Below are 19122 nucleotides of genomic sequence, written 5' to 3'. Positions count from 1 at the left end.
TTCCACTTCAAGGATACAAACTTATTCTATGTTTCTTTAGCATTTTACCCAATCCTGATTTCACTAATAGCTTAACAATAATAATAATAATAACAAATTTTATTTTCCTAATAAAAANTCAGTAAAAGCATATTTACATAGTTATGTTGAATAATCACTAGTGTCAGGCTCTTTGGAGAAAAGTTAAGATGATGCCTTTCCTAATGACGCAGATCAGCAATGCTTCAAAAGAAGAATTTGTTGAATTTCTACCTGGAAGTTGTCTCATGTCTCTCCTGCTCCTTAAATCAAATATTACACAGCACCAGGGTATGTCAGACCCAGCAGTCCCATAAGATGAAATGAAAAGGGTAGTTATTTGCAGAACCTTCAGAACACATGAAAAAGAATTTGTGGTTGAGGTTGTTCAAAGGAGGCTAAAGGAAAGGAGGTGGAAGCAGCTGGGTGCATCCTGCCCTGAAATTCCTCATCTACAGGTTGCAGTACTTTTGATAATGATATTTCTCTATCTTCAGGAGCAGATTGATTATGTGTAGTTCCCAAAATGATTTTTAGTACTCGCTTTTTTACTGCATGTGGGGTACAAAGAACGTTTTGTACCATGAATAGTGTTTATATTCAAAAAAAAAAAAATCTATGTAAGGAAAACTTGATTTTCTCAGAGCTGCTATCAGTGTAAAATTATACCTATCCTCGGTTTTTATGGATAACTGTCATAAACTGCATATGCAGGATGGGTCAGGTTATGTAGATTTTGAAACATTTTACTAAGAAGTGTGAACAGTTTTTTGGTTTTGTTTTCTGTGACCTAATACTGTACACTCCAGCTCATTATCTGATCTCCTGTTGCCATAGCCAAAGAATATCCCATCAGCCGTTGTTCATTGCTCCAGCACATCTACATTATCATGCTCTTTCTTCTCATACTTTTAAAAGTATGTTTTCACATTGGCTTCTGGGCAAAGTAAAAGCTAACAGAACGGCACTCCTTCATCTGCCTACCTCTGTCTTTTACATGTAGACACAGCCCTTTTCTGACTGGCATATGTGAGCAGGTGATGGAGACAAGAGGCAGACTGTAGAGACAGACGTAACTTTATACGCTACTTATCCTTCCTCTGTTCTCTTTTAGCTACGTCCAGTGTGAAGCTCCAACACACATCAGAGTCCTGCAGACACATGGACTTCATCTTTTGCAGAGGAGTTTATCCAGTTTAACTTGGCCCAGCTGATGCCAGCAGGTAGAGTTTCACTGGGAGGTGTGTAAAGGTCTGTGTCACTTTTCCACTTGCTCTTGGGAACTATTTAAGTTCATCTCTCTATGGTCAGCAGTGGCCAATAGGCAGAATTCACCTCTATAGTACTCTTGTCTAATTGGCGTACTAATGTCGTCTCTCAGGCTCTGAGAGCAAGAGCAGGGTGTAAGCCACTCTTGCCTCTCATGAATGGACTCTTGAATCTGCTTTATTGACTTCAATTAACTGTTGAACAGGCTAAGGTAGTACTGAGTTGTCAGAGATGAACCTCTCAAACAGCCAAGTCAGGGGGATTTTCCAGCTTGCAGATGGTCTGGAAGTTAAAAGCTGCCTCGGAAATACTAAGTGCCACTTAACAGTGATGAGTGCAGACTGGGTATGCTATTAGATATTTATTTCTCAACTTTTACCAGGTTTTAAGGATAAACACAATAGATTTAATAGGACAATGCCATTCTGGAGTGCTAGGAATTACACACTTGTGTTGAAGTAGTTAAAAGCAAAGGATCTCATTCCTAATAGCTTCTTATTTGTTTAGGTCTTTAGGCCAATGGCATCTTAAAGTAGACCATCTATGAAATGGTACTGAATGAAGATCCTAATGTTCATTTCCAGTTTGTGCTGGTATAATTTATCCTTCAGTGCCACAGGTAATGAAGTAGCAACTCATGAATTACAAACAGGAGAAATGAAAACCTGTTGTCACTGTGTATTTATTCAGGCTGTATTGCTCTTGTACCTGAGAATCTCCTGAGGAATGGATGTGTCCTCACAGCAGCTCTCTCAGCAGGTTGTGTTTTTCCCCCTGACCAGATGGGGCCCGGGATGCCATGAGGTTAAATGGGTTGCCTGACATTACTCAGGCAGTCTGGAACAAAAGTGGGAGCAGAACTGAACTCCTCTGCCTTTCAGTTCAGCACCACAGTCAGAAAATAATCCTGTAAAATACCTTTGTCAGGGAGCTGTGGAAATCAAGGGGAAATAAATACCAAGTGGTTTTTGTTCAATGTATCAGATTGCTGCAAAGTAGAAGGAGCAATTGGCTAATCATTCTGTGAACATCTTTTCATCTGCTCTTTTACAGCTGCACCATTCCCACTGGTCACCAAGGTCCTAACCAGCATACTTCTGTGTTCAGGAAGTCCTGCTCTCATCTGTTCAGTCTGGTAACTGAAAGTGCAAAGAGGCAATTAGGTTCACAATTAGCCCATTAGCTAGTGCACTATCAGGGTCAGATCTAAGTGTTGGCATGTCCAAGGCTGAGAGGTTGGCCTATAGAAACATCTATCTGTATTACATATTAAAGTATCTGCCATGGCTTTTGCCAGTGTTTCTACATTACCATCCCGTGTTTGAACTGTAACTTTGCTGGAGAAGAAAGATGTTTCACATAAAACAATAAGGGTTGGCAAGGATATCCTAGTCAAAACACAGTGCCTAATATACATGCAAATATTTGTGATTCAGTAAGCCTTTGGAGCAGCATCACTTTAAGGAAATCACGTTTGAAATGCTCCCAAATTGAGCCATTAATGTTTTTATCCTTATTGTGCTGTATGATTTATCCTTCAGTGCTCAAGGTAATGAAGTGTTAACCCACTGTGTGCAAATGGGATGGAAGTAGGAAAACAGTTTTCTCTGTTCATATTTACACAGCTTGTACTTATTCTCTTTCAAAGTCAAAATTGTGGTTAAGATTAGAAAACACAAATATGGCATTTTATTGTGCTGAAGGAAGGAGCTGCAACCAAAGTAAACGTGCTGTAAGTTCATATTTCATCGGAAAAGGCTTGATCAATATCTTATTTTAATGTATAAGGTAATGGGACATAAAAAGCATTTAAAGGCCACTTGAAGAACTGTTATTATATACTTTACATAGCTTGATACATGCATTTAGAGAAAATGGAGCATAACACACATCTTCAAGGTTTTGGATTTCTAAAGCGTAACTGCAATGTGAGGAATTGTTTTCCACGGGTGCCAATGGCTCTCCCTTGGTGCTGGACAAGCAGCTATGAAAAGTGAACATCTCCATAAGGCCATGGCCATGGCATGAGGAAACCTCTACCACTTTGGCAAACAGCATACAAGTCCAACGTAGGCCATAGTATGTAAATTATTTTACTTGATTTTAGCTTCAATTTAGCTGGTGTTGATTGGTGTCATTGCATGGGAGCAACCAAACTTTGGCTGCACACAATGGAGAAAATGCCAATGGAACAAACAGAGCTCTCAGAGTTTGTAGTACTGTTCACTTTCAAAACCATCTACTATTCAGTATGAAAAATAGGCTGCTTTTTGCATTTTACTTTATCTTGTAAATGAGCCTTTTTCCCATTAATTATGGTAGGTTGGGTGTGTGCTGCTCTACCATATACATATAGTCTTTTGTCATCAATTTCTATTAAAACAACCTTTTAAAGGTAAAAATATATATCCCTTTGGGGTTCTGCTTAAATATTTTAAAGGCATGCTATGTTCAAAATGACAGCTCCGATATGTAATGCAGTTAATACTTAACATTTCAAAACTCAACCTTTGTTGTGCAACTTAAGAGAGAACCTGGCAGACAAGAAAAACTTATTCATGACCCACTGAAAAAAAGAATTGAGGATTTCAGTTCCTTGATCTTCCACGGATCTCCTCCAGCCTGGGAAAACCTAAAAAGATTTACAGCCCACTTTATAACATATTTTCTATAAAGCTCAGATTCTGGTTTGGAAAAGTTTTATCTCTGCTTTCAATTGCATTAACCTCATCTTTCTTTGAGAATAGGATTTCTGAGATACTTCTTTCCATCTGCAGTATAGGAACAGGAATGCTACTTGCCTTCGATCTAGCCTTGCATTTTGAAGTTTTACTTTTATGTTTGTCTGTCACTTTGTATTTGTATAGGCCCTTGTACAATCAGGCATTCATCCCTGCTAAACTCTCATTCTTCAGGTACTGTGCAGTGAATACGCGTTTGGAATTAAAATTAATTTTGAATTAATAGAAAACGAATTGCAAACTAAAACTTATCATACATTTCATACAGTAGTGCGTGAAAATTAATTAAGATTATGAAAAATAACTATGTGCTTTCTTGGTAATGTGGCACTTTAAATGCATTTTCGTCAGCTGAAAACAGAACATTGAATTGACAATAAATAGCTTTCATTAATATCATTCTATATACGTCTTTCAGAAAGTTTATTAATTCTAGTGAGCGGTTTATGCAACTGTGAGCTAACATGCAACATTTCCTTCTGTGACATTTGAAAAAATCAGAAACTGAATCCCAATAACAGCTGCCTCCTCTGCAATAAACATCTGTTTGGCACAAATTTAGTATTTATGTTATGTATGATAAATATACACACTTGCATGCAGCAGTCTGACTTTTGCAATTTGCCACTCAGGTGGATAATTGTATTGTCCTCATTGGGATTGTAACAGGGCTACCAGATGAATATCCAGCTGCTTCCATCCCTTTGAAGGAAAGGAACACAAACCTGCAGCCTTAGCTCCCACCCGTGCTACAGAAGGGGTTCAGCATTCAGTCTGGTAAACATTGACTACTTATTTAACTTCCTGTAACAAGGAGTACAAAAACACTATTTTGCATGTAGACCCCATTCAGTGGTTTCTGGAAGACCCTTTTGAAATTCTCCTGGATGCTGCTTGAGAAATCTGGGCTTCTCACACAGGAGCTGAACTATGCTCTAGATTAAGTCTGGGAGCTGACAACTTGTGAAATGTTAGTCATCTTGTGAACTCCATGCATGTGTATGTGCCAGGACTGTATTACGTGCTGACATCCTAATGGCAGCAGGGATATGGCGAAGAAAGGAGGTGGTTGTGCCATCTTCTCTGCAAGAGTGCTGAGAGCAGGAGCGCTGTCTTTTCCTCCCTCATTCCTCTCCTAAACATGGGCATGCCAGCTCTGGTTCTAAGCTAATATAATTATCAGAATAACTGAAAATAACAGAAAAAGTGCAGGCAGTAGATCCAAGGAGGCTGAAGTCTGAATTATGGGGACATGGTACCTTGCTGCAACACTTTTTAAAACGGGATGACTCCAGCAGGAGGAATAGAGCCAGCGTTCTCCATCCCATCCACTTAAGTGTGTTCATCTCAGGTGTTATCGCTCTGGCTGCCAGGGCACTTTTCTGCTGCAGAGATGGCACAAATCATCTGTACTGCTCATTGACCAACATAAATTGCCATCCTCCCCACATTACATATGTTAGTCTTTTAGGTATACATATATATGCTTCCCATATCTGGTCATATTTGCCATTAATTGTTTTTTTGTTGCATTTATGATGGAGCAATGTTCAGTTTATAGAAAACTTAACTTTTAAAAGGCTTCAGGCAGAATTTCTGTGGTGTGTGGAACAGTGAATATTAAGCTTGCTTGTCATCAACATCTAGAGTGTGTGATGCTCTATGAAAGCCACATCTCCCTGCTCTGTATATTTAAAGCTTACCAGTTTCCAGCATTTCAAAAGTGGCTGCTTTGGTACATAATTCCCATCAGAAATTAAGTTTCTGGAATAATAAAAAAAAAAAAGAAAAGAGAAAAAAAAAGTTGAGTCTGCATTGTTTCGAGGTCATGTCACATCATTTATGCAAAGTGGTTTCAGGCAGAACAGAAGTAATAAACAACCAGTTCTTTCAGGGATTTTTTTGTTTCTTTTTCACTGAGGAATGTTTCTTACCAAAAAGATGTGGCGATTCCCACCAGGATTAAGCTAATTTCATAAGAAAAGGGGTAACGATTTTCTTACATGTAAGTGTAAAGTAATTGATTGCTTGCTTTGCATTCCTTTTAGGTTTAGCAGCAGATTGGCAAGGTGACATAACAACTATTTACGAGTCTATGTGCTGTCTGAAGTTACTAAGGTAACTAAATTGCACAGCAGTCTGCTTGGAAGTCCCTAAGAAGATAAAGTGGTCAGTGCTGCCCCACTTCGAAAACATCAGGTACCGACCCTTCTCTGTATTATTTGGGATCTAATGAGAAGCAGACATCATTTGGTCATGACGGTATCGACAGCTTGCGGAACTGCAATACAGTATGTTTCTTCCCCTCCATCCAGCCCTGCTTTCTGAAGAATATCGCTGACTGGCTGAAACGTTGCCCATGCAACATTCGCTCTTCAGCTGTACTTCTCACAGTGGCTTCAGATGAAGAAGGAACAAGACCCAGGGAAGTGTTTGGACATCTGCATCCTCCAAGTATAAGACCAACCAGAGCAGCTCCTGTTTGCATAAGATTTGTACACCGTTATCACTGAAAGAATAAATATTTCAACGTGAGAGGGATCCTCAGCTGGCAAAGCTGTATCTAACAGAGGGCTGTGAACAAGCTCCATGCAATTGAGAAGGATGTTGGTTGAAACGAACTGGAGGTCTTCCACTTTAACATGGATTTTATGCTTGGTGACATGCGGACAGCACTGGCACGAGGATGATTTCAGTCCCTGATACATCAGTAAAAACAAAGGGGTTGTTTAAACTCAGCATTGAAATAAATGAAATAAAAGCTGAGCTGTTGTCTGGTGTCTTCGTGTACTTGGTGGTTGTTGTTCTAGAAGGGGTAAGGAAGCTGCTGGCAGCACGCAACACATAGCAATTTCAACGCTTGAAAGGAGTAAATAGACGGCAGGAGGGCAGGGGGCCCGAGGCACTTTAAGGCCTTCAGTGCCCCGCCCCAACTGTTAACGAGCTCATTAACAGCCATTGCACCTTTCTCCTTTATACCCATCCCAGGGCAGTGGGTTTTAGAGGGAGTAGAGATTATCTCGCCGTGAAGAGCTGTGTTCTTTGACGGGTGGCTGCCCGGGAGCCCAGGTAGGCTTATATGAAACTGGGGGGGGTCCCCTGAGCTCAGCGTGGGGTGGGATGGTGGTCTCTTGTAGTGGTGTTTGGTGAGCAATCGGATGGCTTTTGGTTTCGAACCCTGATGGAGTTAATGCAGCAAAGTGTGTGAAAGTAAATAACTCCTGGCTATAGAAAAAAAAAAAGTGCCGGTCCGATGTGGGTTCCTGCGTCATTGAGTGTCTGGGTGCTGGAAAACGAAAAGCACAACGCGCTTGTCTGAAAAGGACGAATGAAGGGAAAATGTCTCTTAGGATGCTTGAGTGGGAAGATGTTACAAGCCATTATCTGGTGTGTCTGAACTCCTTTCTGCGCGTGGGAGGGCGTATTTGTGAAGCGGTACGGGATAGTCAATAAAACCTACGCAAACAGGAGGCACTTGCTGTCACCGAGCAGGGTAATTAGCGTAGTGCCTCTTATAGAAACCCCAGCGTGTCGTGAAAGCCTGAGTAAGTCACTGCTCCTTTGTGGAAACAAGTCACGATCATTATTCACGGGGATCGCTCCTAAAGGATGCGCTCATATATAGCTCTTGCTTACTAAATTAGCCAGCCTTCGTGTTAATATTTAGCTGCCCAGAAGTAATATACTGGAGAATGAAGCCGTCGTTAGCGTGGTGCTTAACGAATGTTTCAAGCTGGGTGCGGAGCTGCCCTGACGCCTTGCCCTGTTGCCCCTCTGGCCAGGCCTGGGTTTTGCCTTGTCTCTTTGGAAACTGCTTCAGCCCATCCTTTCTTTCTTCCTTGTTTCTTTTTTAATTCACATCTCTTAAAACAAATTTCCACGGTCCTGAGGCTTCCTCCCCCCCCCCCCAAACTCATTTCTTAGCCTTTGTTCTAAAACAACTACCCTTGCTGGGGACTTCTATGCTTATAAAGGCGTTGACGTCTTTGCTATTTGTAGTGAGTAAATGAGAGGTTTAACGGTTCATTGGCTGCTAAACGCTGAACGCACCCACCCCCAGCTTTGCTACAGTGGGGCAGAAAAGCGCTGAGCCTGCAACAGGTTTAGCTGTCTGGTTGTGATGTGTAGGGTGCTTCTGTGTCCTTATCCGCTTATTCCTGATAATTTCTGTAAGCGCCTGGGTAGATCTGCGTGATGGGCAGCTGGCCGGTTTTAATAGGAATGGTGTTGTGCATCACGGAATGTCTCTGTCTCTTGAAATCACCTGCAGGTGTTTAACTGATGGTTTTCAGGAAGGGAGGTAAAACACATTGTTCTGGCCTGATTTACTGAGGGGCTGAATTAATTTACCTATTTCAACAGCGCTGGGTGGTAATCAAGATGTGATTACAAGTTGTAGGAGCCTTGGGGATGCGGAGCTTTCTTCTGTTCTTCACCACTTGCGCATCGTTGTAGAAGTGGAGAGGAAATGGAGGAGGGCACTTCTGAAACGTTCAGAAGTTAACAGCTGAAAGAACAGGAAACAAATATTTTTGTTTATTTTGAATGGAAGAGCAGTTTGCTTTTTCCATATGTCAACTGTGGAATTTGCTTCCTACTGAGGAATGTAATTACGGAGCGTGTTGAGCTCCCGTTGTCTCAAGGTTATGTTCAGGACATACCAAACAGCCATCAGTGTCTCACTGCAAATGATCAACTACAAGAATTCATCAGAGACCACTGAAATTCACTTGCTTAATTGTAAAATAATTCAAATGCAAGTACGATTTACTTGAGAATGGTTATAAAAATAAACTGGAAAATAAAGTTGTTGTTTTGTTTTGTTTTGTTTTGTTTTTTCCTTGATAAGTGGGAGATCAAAATATCATAGTGTGGTTACAGACAGCTGGAGATCTGAATTTCGTAGACCAGCACAGAGTGCTGACTGTGTGAGCCTGGAAGTGGCTGTGATGCTGTTCTGTGAGAGCAAAGGTGACCTGCTGTGTGCCAGATAGGTCACAGACACCACAAGAGCAAAGGGGGAAGTAAAGCCAAAACATCAATCTGATCTAGATTTGCAAAGTTCAAATACTGTTATGCACTGTTTGGCAGAGTTTCTTGTGTTTAAGTGCAGTTAGGTGTGATGGCATTTTGCTTGCAAAGTCAGAAGTGCTAAGGATGGTGTCAGAATATTATCAAATGAGTCCTGCTATGAAAAGTGCCTTTCTGTTCAACTAAGTTCTGGCAAGAGATATGTTTGTTTTGGTAGTAGATTGTTGATTTGAAGTACTGAGGGGGGGGTCCCTTTTCCCCATTTCCCCACTGAGTTTTCCTGTTTTTCTGTTCCACTTTGAAGTAAACTTCTGTACTCAGAATGGATTTTTTTTATATGCTTTTTAATTTTTAATTTCTTAAATTAAAATGAAACAACTGAGTGGTTGGTGGTGTCTGTGGTTTCATATGGAAGCATTAACAAAGCCATATGGGTGTATATACGTACACTGACACAAGTTTAAAAATAGATTAAAACACTAGGCGATAATAAAAGCAAAAGTTGTTGCTGATTAACAGAAAGGTACACAACAAAGACTTTATTCCAACTGGTTATGAATTTCTTCAGCTAAATGAGCTGATATGATGCTGTGCCCCAAAGCAGGAAAACACCACAATATTAAATTGCTTAGTTTTAAATTCAACAATATATTGGAAAAGTATATTGTCCTATTTAATTCTTTTTTTTTTTTTTCCTCTTCTTGATAGCTAGTAGTCAGTTTGTTATACTTCTGAGCTGTTAAAGTTTAATCAGAGCCTAGAAGGCAAGGGTAAGTTCTATATGAAAACAGTTGATACAAGTGCTGTAGCTGGATCCTGGCTGCTCTGCAGTAGCTCCTTCTGAAACCTAGGGGTGACTGCCAAGTGTTTGATGCCAAGCAAATCCCCTTGCTTCAGGAGGCCCTCAAAGCTGATCCGGGAATTCAGGAGTGTGGCATATGTGTTGGGTATCTCTGCAGTCCAGCTATTCATATGGAGAAATATTTCAGTATTCTATATGCGTGCTGCAAAGTAGCAACAAGAATGCATAGGCAGCATTACTTGCATTAGGAAGGAGCTAATTTACATTGGTGAAGATATCCTCATAAACTGCAGGTTGTGTTAAATTTTTAACGACTGGCTATCTGTGTGTAGACACTCCTCATTAATTTTAGCAAGCCTTTTGGATGCTGTACGAAATCTTACAGAAGGTGCTCTGAAATCACCTAAGAACAATTAAATGAAGAGTTCTTGTACATCATGTTAGGCTACAAAGGAAAACTGAAATAGATGTCAGTGCCAGCAGAAAACAGTTCTTCACCTTGTCTAGACAGTTCCCACTGGGCATAATAACACAGGAAATGAAAGGAACAGACATCCAGAAGAAACTTCATGCTTAGTTTAAGTTACTTATTTATTATTATGAACTACTGATAAAAACTTTGGAAAGGAAGGGGAATAATTTGGCCAATTTAGAAGTCCTTCTAGAGACTGTATTTTTATCCAGCCCCAATCTGAAGTTTCACCTCCGTGTAACTGCTTTTCAGTGACAGCAGTCTTAGAGAATCATAGAAATGTATTGTAGAATGGCTTGGGCTGGAAGGGACCTCAAGGATCATCAGTTTCTAACCCCCTGCTGCAGGCAGGGCTATGAACCTCCATCTGTAATATCAGACCAAGTTGCTCAGAACCCCATCCAACCTGGCCTTGAACATCTCCAGGGATGGGGCATCCACAGCCTCTCTGGGCAGTCTGTTTGAGCAGCTCACCACTCTTGTAGTAAAGAGTTTCCCCCTGACATCCAACCTAAATCTTTCCTCCTTCAACTTAAAACCATTTCCCCTTGTCCTGCTGTTATCTAACCTTGTAAAGAGTTGACTCCCCTCCTGTTTTTAGGCTCCCTAAAAGGTACTGGAAGGCTGCAATGAGGTCACCCTGCAGCCTTCTTTTCTCCAGACTGAACAAGCCCGGCTCCCTCAGCCCATCTTAGTAGCTCTAGCCCTCTGATTGTTGTGGCTTTCCGCTGGTCTTGAGTTACTCCAACTGAAGGGCAGAGCCGGATCTTACCACTAGCCAAATAAGGTGTTCAGCAGGTTGTTTAAGATTCATTTCCATTTTTTCCCAAGAATTGCTAAGCATAAAAGTTTAAGCCATTAGAAGTGTTAGTTTTCTGAAACTGTTTGAAGGCCTTTAGAATACCATGCAGTGAAGAGTAAAATGTATTTCAAGAAATTTGCTGCTGTGAATTGCCTTTTTTTTCTTCTTCCCTTCTTGATTTGAAGGGTGAAAGGTGCAAGGTTTGGGAACTATCTGAGAGCAGCAGTGATGTTTCTTTTTTTTTCCCAAGTGGTGTTGAACTGTTCTCAACTCCTTGTAATGGCATTTATTTAAAAGGTTTAGAATCTGTCTAGGTTGGAAAAAATAGTACTGTTAATCTCTAAATCTTTGCTTTTGAAAGGAGTATCTTTTGAACTTTTGGCTTTTAGTATCTCTACTCCTTCTTAATGTCTTTATGAAAAAGGGCAGACGTCTTTATGGCAGCTTATACCGATTTGGGAGAAAAGGTCACGAAGTTAAAACAGCAAAGATGTGGGTAAAAAATGGCGTATTGTTGGTGGGAAGCCATGAATAGATTTCTCAATTGAGCCTTGTCCCCATGAACTGTTTTACAATAGAAAAGTTCATTGCTTTCTGGGAAAAATACCTGGTAGACAAAAGCAAGTTGTGATGCCTGAGCTATGTCAACTTTGTTTCAGTGTAGGTTGGATCTGGATCCATCAGGAATCCAGGCTCTGGAAAAAAAAAATAAAAAATGAAACTAGAGCTCTGCAGTCCACTGTGTTCCATTCTGCATAGCTTTATTCATGGAGGAACTGATTCATTGAAACACCAAAAAAGCTTACTTGTTATCAGTTACTTTTTGTATGTTCAGATGAGGCTATTAAACAACACCGTTAGTGGGCTTGCTGGAACAGAAATGTACATGCTATCTTTGGCTTCCATCGTAGTATCCAATAAACATGCATACGCTTACCACTTTAATGACTGGTATGTGATTTTTTGGTTCCTTACCTGCATGCACATAAAGAACTTCTTAATCAGTCATGAAGTGATCTGCTGATACTCACAGTGACACTGTGTGGCATGATTTAGTTATCTAGTAGCTTGAAATATTCCTGTGTAGAATGTATTCTGTTTTAAATATCACTTGTATTGCTTTTTCACTTCTGCTCTCTTGAGTTACTCCACTGTTAATGCAAATAACCAGAGGGCTTTATTATTGCTGTGAAATTGGTTCTGTATCTTACACCATTAAGTTGACTTTAATTTCTATATATGAATTACATTTTTGATGTTAGTAGATACATAGGAGCTAATGGGGAGCTTGGCAGCGGGGTTGTTTGGGAACATTCTTGTGGAGAATCTGACCTTTTGTTTTTTTCCTTAACGATCTCTCTGGGTAGTGTGGTACATACAGAGATCTTTCATGAAAGCAAGGAAAGATACGGGAGATCTGAAATCTGTTAAGATATAACTTACTCTAAGGGAGCAAACTTAAACTCTTAGAAATGCTTTTGTATTTCTTTGTCAGAGAACAGAGCTCTCAGTACAGGCTGGGGGATACAGAAACTAAAAATATTTCCTTTTGTTAATTCATAATACTTACAGATAAAAATACTCCTCCTTTGGAGGCTTCATCTCAGTAGCATGAAAAGCTATTATGCCCTATTCTTTTTGTCATGGCATGGTTTTCTTAGCAATGCTATTTTGTACAACGCGTACCCCAAATGCTTTCCAAAGGTGGTGAAGTTAGAAATTAGAGCTAAATAACAAGCAGAATAAGATAAGGAAGTTGTGAGTTGTCGTGAAGCTAGAAAAGATTTGAGAAGAGATGGAGAGAAGATAGGTTCATTTTATCAGTGTGAGCAAAGGGGACAAGGCTGTCCAAGTGAGCTTGCAGTGGGGCTATAGAGGAGAGATTTGTAGGAGATAAATTGCAAGGAGGGAGCTGAATAATGGGGATGTTCTGCTCCCAGTTTCATACATGTACATAATATACACTCTGAAGGATGGACCTGGTGTGCATCATAAAACCTTTTGACCCTCTCATTAAATATATGCAACTTTGCTAAAACTGATATGGTCAGTGAGAAAGAAAAATGGAGTCTGAAATTACCCATGAATTAAGAGAAGGAAAGTGCGTTTGTGTTGTCTCGCCTCATTTGAGGTTTTCTGAATAGTGTTTCTATGTAGAAACAAACTTACCTCGTTTTCTTGGCACTTCATAAGATGAATTGCAGAATATTGCAGGCTGACATGAATGGTTCTGTAATGGCCTCTAGAGTCAGAAAATAATAATCTTCCCTGCAGTCACCTTGTAAAGCTTTCTCTTTGGTCAGAGTTTATGTCAGTCCTTATTGGTACACTCTCTACAGAACAGTGAGAGGCTGGCAATCAAGTTTCATTCTGACTCATTGTTTGCACGCCTGCTTGTTTTCTCTTAGCTCGTTTGTGCTCTGCTGTGCATCTCTTTACATCTTCCAGCTGAATCAAAGTTAAATTAAAATTATTGTGGCTCTTTTGATAAGGTTTTCTTCCTTGTGTTTTTGTGTGTATGTATCTTAAGACCCTTGGTTTTCAAATAGCGCAGAAGAGCTGAGCTGCAGAGACACAGAAGCAGGTTTAACCGGTGCTTGCTGCAACAATTTCCTATAGTTCTGCTAAAACATGTTTTGTGCACTGTTAGTTTCCCCAGCGTTAAGTAGTGTTCTCTGCCTTCCATGCTTCAAAACTTTCTTTTTTAAAGTAGCTCCAAAAACTTTAGATATCTTGTATCTGGATAAGATTCACAACTCCATAGTTGAGTACCCTCGGACTTCAGAGTTGGTAAATAACCCTTATAAAGATTGATGCTTGTGAACTTATTGCTAAACTCCTGCCTTACAAATGGTTTGACAGAAGTGCACTCTGAAGAGTGCTTTGAAAGCTGTGTTATGAAGACCTGTATGATCGTGGTGTTTTACCGTTACGTGTTACAGATGACAGATCACCACAGCTGCTGGGTGCCGGGAGAAATCAAGTACTGTTTCTTACAGAAATGTTGTTTGACGTTTGTGGAGAGATTTCTAAGCACTACAGGCTTGCTTTTAATCACCCTTCTGGGAAAACGCTGCAAAAATGTCGCACACCCATTTGAAGCCATATACAAACGTCTTCTTGCTCATATAATAAATATGCATTCATAACAATCCTTATGTAGAAGCAGCTAACAAATATTCCCACAGGTGGGACCCCAGTCTAAGTGTGCATCTGGCCAGAACTGGCTGTGCTGCTTTTTGTCAAGGCACCTGCTCAGAGCAGCCTCAGGCTTTAACTCTGGCATCTGTTGGTTTTGTAAGGACGTGGCAGAATTATTCAGCTAAGGTTTGTCTGTATTTTTTCTTCTGCTTGCAGATGATATTCAGATAGAATCATAGAATGGCTTGGGGTGGAAAGGACCACAGTGGTCATCCACTTTCAGCTCCCCTGCTGCAGGCAGGGTTGCCAACCACCAGACTAGAGCCACATCCAGCTTGGCCTTGAATGCCTCCAGGAATGGGGCATCCACAGCCTCCTTGGGCAACCTGTTCCAGCGTGTCACCACCCTTTGGGTGAAAAATGCCCTCCTAAGATCCAACCTAAACCTCCCCATCTCAGTTTGAAACCATTTCACCTTGTCCTATCACTATCAATCCACATAAACAGTAATTCCCCTTCTGTTTGTATGCTCCCTTCAAGTACTGGAAGGCCACAGTGAGGTCTCCTAGAAAGGGAAGAGATGAGATTTGTTGTAAATTGTCAGTTTGCTCAGCTGTGGTCCTGAGGATTGCCAGGTTCAAGTTACTGAGTGAATTACAATGGGTTTCTTCTTGCTGGTTTGGGTAGGCTCCAGAAAATGTTGAAAGTCTTGAAGAGGTTTTCTTCTGATCAATCCAGCATCTACCTCTTAACATTGGATAGAAAATGGAAAAAGAAATTTTCGGTGCTGGGAACATGTAGCAGTTGTGCGAGATGGTGGAATAGGAAGAAGACAGCCTTTAAAAGGCAATAGCCTGCTCATTAAAATGCAGTTGGCTGTTAAGATCAACTGGAACATCAAATGCTGAGTGTCTGCAGCCTCAGGGTTGCTGGTGGCTGAGAAAATTCTTGGTGGGAGTAGTTGGAGGTTTGTCCTCTTCTTCCCCAACTCTCAGTCATGTAGGCTAAGGAGATATTAAAAATGTTCTCCAAATTGCAGACCTAGTGTAAGTTAATGCTTATTTTAGCATCTCTCGGTTGTCCATAGGTTTCTACTAGTCAGTGATTCTCTATTTGAGAATATGTTTCAAAAGAATTGCTTTCGAGGAAGAAAGTAATGTTAAGGCTAATTAATAACAGAGCTTTCTTCATTTCTACTGATGAAGATAATTATTTTTCCACTCTTTCCCCACCCCCGCCACTCCCCTCTATGAAATGGCATTAACTTCAGATCATGGTTTATACCATCTGAAGACAAATAAAGATGTATGAGTCTTCTAGTGCGATGTCTGTGAATATAGCTATGTTCTTCCTCAATCCAGTGCAATTAGGAACTATAACAAGTAAACATTTATAGATGTGAGTAAATTATCAGGAAAAGATGGAAGCAGCAGTGGCAATACAAAATGTAGATGTTTTCCTGCAGAACTGGTTCACTATGGGGTAACGTTTAAAAAAGAAAAAGGGGATAAAAATGGAAAACCCGATGATTCATTTCTTGCTTATTTTTGATCTTGCCTGAACTTAGAAAAGTTTGGTTTATCTTTTCATTATTTCCTTTCCACTAAGAATCTAATTATTCTTTGCTTTCCAAATGACTGAAGAATCCTGTGAGTTTTGCCTGCATTTAGATGCTAACAGGAGGGTGGATGTATAATCATCTTCCTTTTAGAGTCTTTTTTAAGGAGAAACAGATAGTGTAGTTAGTGGTTTTTCTTTTCTTTCCTTTTCCCCTGCCAGGTCGAGCTTATCTGCTGCTGCAGTAGGCAGGCAGTGTCAAACACACACAAATATCTGTTAATGGTGCTCTGAAACTTGTTTTTTGAGCATGATATAGAGGTTTTCCTTAGCTTCTGTGATTGAGAGCTGGAAGAAGTAGAGGATAAACTTCGTGGTGTCAGAGCTTCCTGGTGGAAAACAGTTCTGTGAATTGTGGAAGTTTAACTTTTTTTCCGGAGTTTGTTACCAACTCCACGATTGCTAATGCAAGAAGAACTTTATTCATTTTGTCACTAATGACATGAATATTCTAGGGCGCTGTGTGTCATTAAGATCTTATGTATTAACTACTAAGTAAATTCTGTTTTTAAGCCAGAAATTCAGGTTGGCTGAACCAACCAGTTCGACTTATTTAGTGATGAGCAGCTTGCAGTGATGACTTTTTCCTTTATGACTGTTGGGTTATTCAGTGGTATAACCCAACATTTTGTCTGTAGTAACTTCCTAATCTTTTGAACACAAATGTGAGATGAATGAGTATGGTGTTGGTTTTTATATTTTTTTTTATCTTCTGAAATATTGAACGTGAATACTGCACCTGAATTGATGTTTTGAGACCAAATGCTTTGCAGTGAATTAAAATAAGAAGAACAATTACTTCCAAAGAAATGTGGGCGTCATAAATCCAGGTGTTCATTCTTTGTGCTTAAATCAGGTCAGGTTCCATCCAGGATGGTTCAGGCAAATGTAATTGTTCTTTCAGGGCCTGCCAGTGCTCACCTAATTATAGAGAAAAGAGCTAATGGTACGTCAGGGCTGGCTCTAAAATTCTCAGCTGTTGTCTTGTTTCAGATTGAATTCTCTTTTCTTCACATAAAATATGCATTTCTACTGGCACCATCGACACACCTCTTGAAAGTAGTATGAAATATGGAGACTGTGGGATTGCTGCCCTTTATCTTCTTTCCGTGGACACTAAAAAAACCCTGTACAATAAAGCCTGTATCACAGCTCACTTTTAAGTGCTTTATGCATCTGAACACTGTAGTATAAATAAATGGAAATAAATATTTAAGTGAACAATTCTAAAGTGTTAGAAGGGAGTAGCAATGACAATTGATGCGCTTCATTAAGTTGGATTTCACTGTGTGAATGAAATACCAATATCCAAAGGGGAGCAACAGGAAAGAAGGGGCAGCCGCTTCAGCGGAGTTTGTGGCGATAGAACAAGGGGAAATGGCTTCAAAGTCAAAGAGAGTAGATTTAGTTTGGATACAGGGAAAAAATCTTGTCTGGTGAGGGCGGTGAAGCACAGAGACAGATTGCCCAGAGTAGATGCCCCATCCCTGGAGACTTTCAAGGAGGCTGGATGAGGTCTTGGGAGCCAACTGTTAGTTGCAGGGAAGTTGGACTAGATGACCTTTAAAGGTCCTTTCCAACTCAAATGATATTATGATTTTAGAGGGCTTAATGCAGTAAAACCAAAACAAATCCCTGCCTGCCATCCCCTACCGCTCATGGCAACGCAACTCAATTTGTTGTAGGGGAGGCTGTCAAAAGGAAGCCTGTAGATAGCAAAAGTACCAATGTCTAAATATAAATGCAACATATGCATAATAATTAATAATTCCCAAACCAAAGCCATTTAAACTATTTTTAGGCCAGAGTCAAGATTAAAGGGTGTTTTAAATAGATGTCAAACAACCATTACTTCTGCAAATTCATTATTCTTTAAGATAACAATTAACATGTATATAATGGGACTGAAACACGTTCACCACTCGTAAGATCCAAGCTAATTAGAATTGTGCGAAAAGCATGTGAGCTTGTTTGAAATTGCCTCAAGCAGCAGGGAATGATTGAGGATTGCAGTTACACTGATACTATAGAAAAGAAAACCATCTGAAGCAGCCAATGCAAACTCCTGTTCCCTAGGAAAGAAAAAAGAAGAAAAACGGTGAACTTGAAAGATGCCAGCATGTTTTATTCTGATCCATTTGTATATTAAATGAGAGGTGCTGGAATGGGTTGCAGACAAGCTCACAGGTTTCTAACAGAAACTTTGTGAGACTGGTTTGTGTTTTTTATCCCTGTACATAATATTTTAAAGTAAACTCAATAATATGCAATTCAGCATGTGTGAGTGGTGTAAAACTTCATAGTGTCTTCCAAAAATATCTTTCTTTTTACATCCCTTTTAGCTTTTTCTTGGCTTGCTCTTAATTTCTGAAGCGCTGGCACTGAGCCATGCTGTTGGATGGTGGTGAGGTTCAGAACATAAATAAAAAATTACAAATAAGATTAAGTTGTTGGGCCTGGGTTATGCAGGTTGTCTCTGATGGCTGTGCTGGAGACCTGGCCCAGAAGCTGCTTCACTGAATGCTGCTGCTCCAAAGAAAGCTTTATTCAGGGATGTGTGGTTCACCTTCAGTGCTTTCTTTGTTTATATTCTCTGTGAGTACTTTGGCTGAAGTAAAGTAGAACACTTCTAATGTAGTACTAATCCATTTAAGCTGGTAGACCACATCCAGCCTATGTGTTTTGGTTCTTTTTTTTTACAAATAAATATATCTGCACTTCACTCAAGCACTGCGATCTGACGGATTTTATTTCTGTATATCGACTTCAATTATTTTCGTGCCAAGTCTTCCCTTAAACTTCACAATAGATACATTTCTTCATCTGGGCCTGCATCTGTTTCTTATCTTTTATGTCAAGCTCACAGGCTGTGTGTATTGAAATATAGATTGTTTTCTGTATTACAGCATTGAACATGCTTTTAAAAATGTATCTGAATCTGTACAGGATGGAAAAGACTGTAAGTGAACAAATGAAAGCTTGCAAACAAAACATAAACAATACGTATAAAGCCTGTTTTTCGTATGCAGGACTTGTGCATCTGATGCAATATTTAACACCACCTCCGCCTCCAACATTCTAAACACCGTATGGGATATAAAATTCAATACTTTATTTGTAAAACTGAATGAAATGCTGTTTTAAGGAAAGTTTATTACAACAAAAGGAGGATCAAACTTGAATTTGTCTTGATCACTGCAGTTTCTCCTGTGTTCAAGACTTCTGTTAC

The 19122-nt window shown here is 40.0% G+C and overlaps 1 long non-coding RNA gene across 2 annotated transcripts; it reads left to right on the top strand.

Annotated features, from left to right (window-relative positions):
* Nucleotides 1-1136: 1136 nt before the first annotated feature.
* LOC107318349 lies at nucleotides 1137-7495 on the top strand. 2 transcript variants are annotated; one of them, XR_004308447.1, is made up of 5 exons: nucleotides 1137-1241; nucleotides 2341-4202; nucleotides 4698-4805; nucleotides 6077-6227; nucleotides 6344-7495. It is a non-coding gene; the product is annotated as an uncharacterized LOC107318349 (long non-coding RNA). The 2 variants fall into 2 exon arrangements; XR_004308446.1 differs by having other exon boundaries at nucleotides 2341-4805.
* Nucleotides 7496-19122: the final 11627 nt, after the last annotated feature.

Source organism: Coturnix japonica, chromosome 9 (genome assembly GCF_001577835.2).
Source record: "Coturnix japonica isolate 7356 chromosome 9, Coturnix japonica 2.1, whole genome shotgun sequence".
Lineage (NCBI taxonomy): Eukaryota > Metazoa > Chordata > Aves > Galliformes > Phasianidae > Coturnix > Coturnix japonica.
The sequence above is the reverse complement of the archived record's forward strand: the minus strand, read 5'-3'. Positions and strand labels throughout refer to the sequence as shown.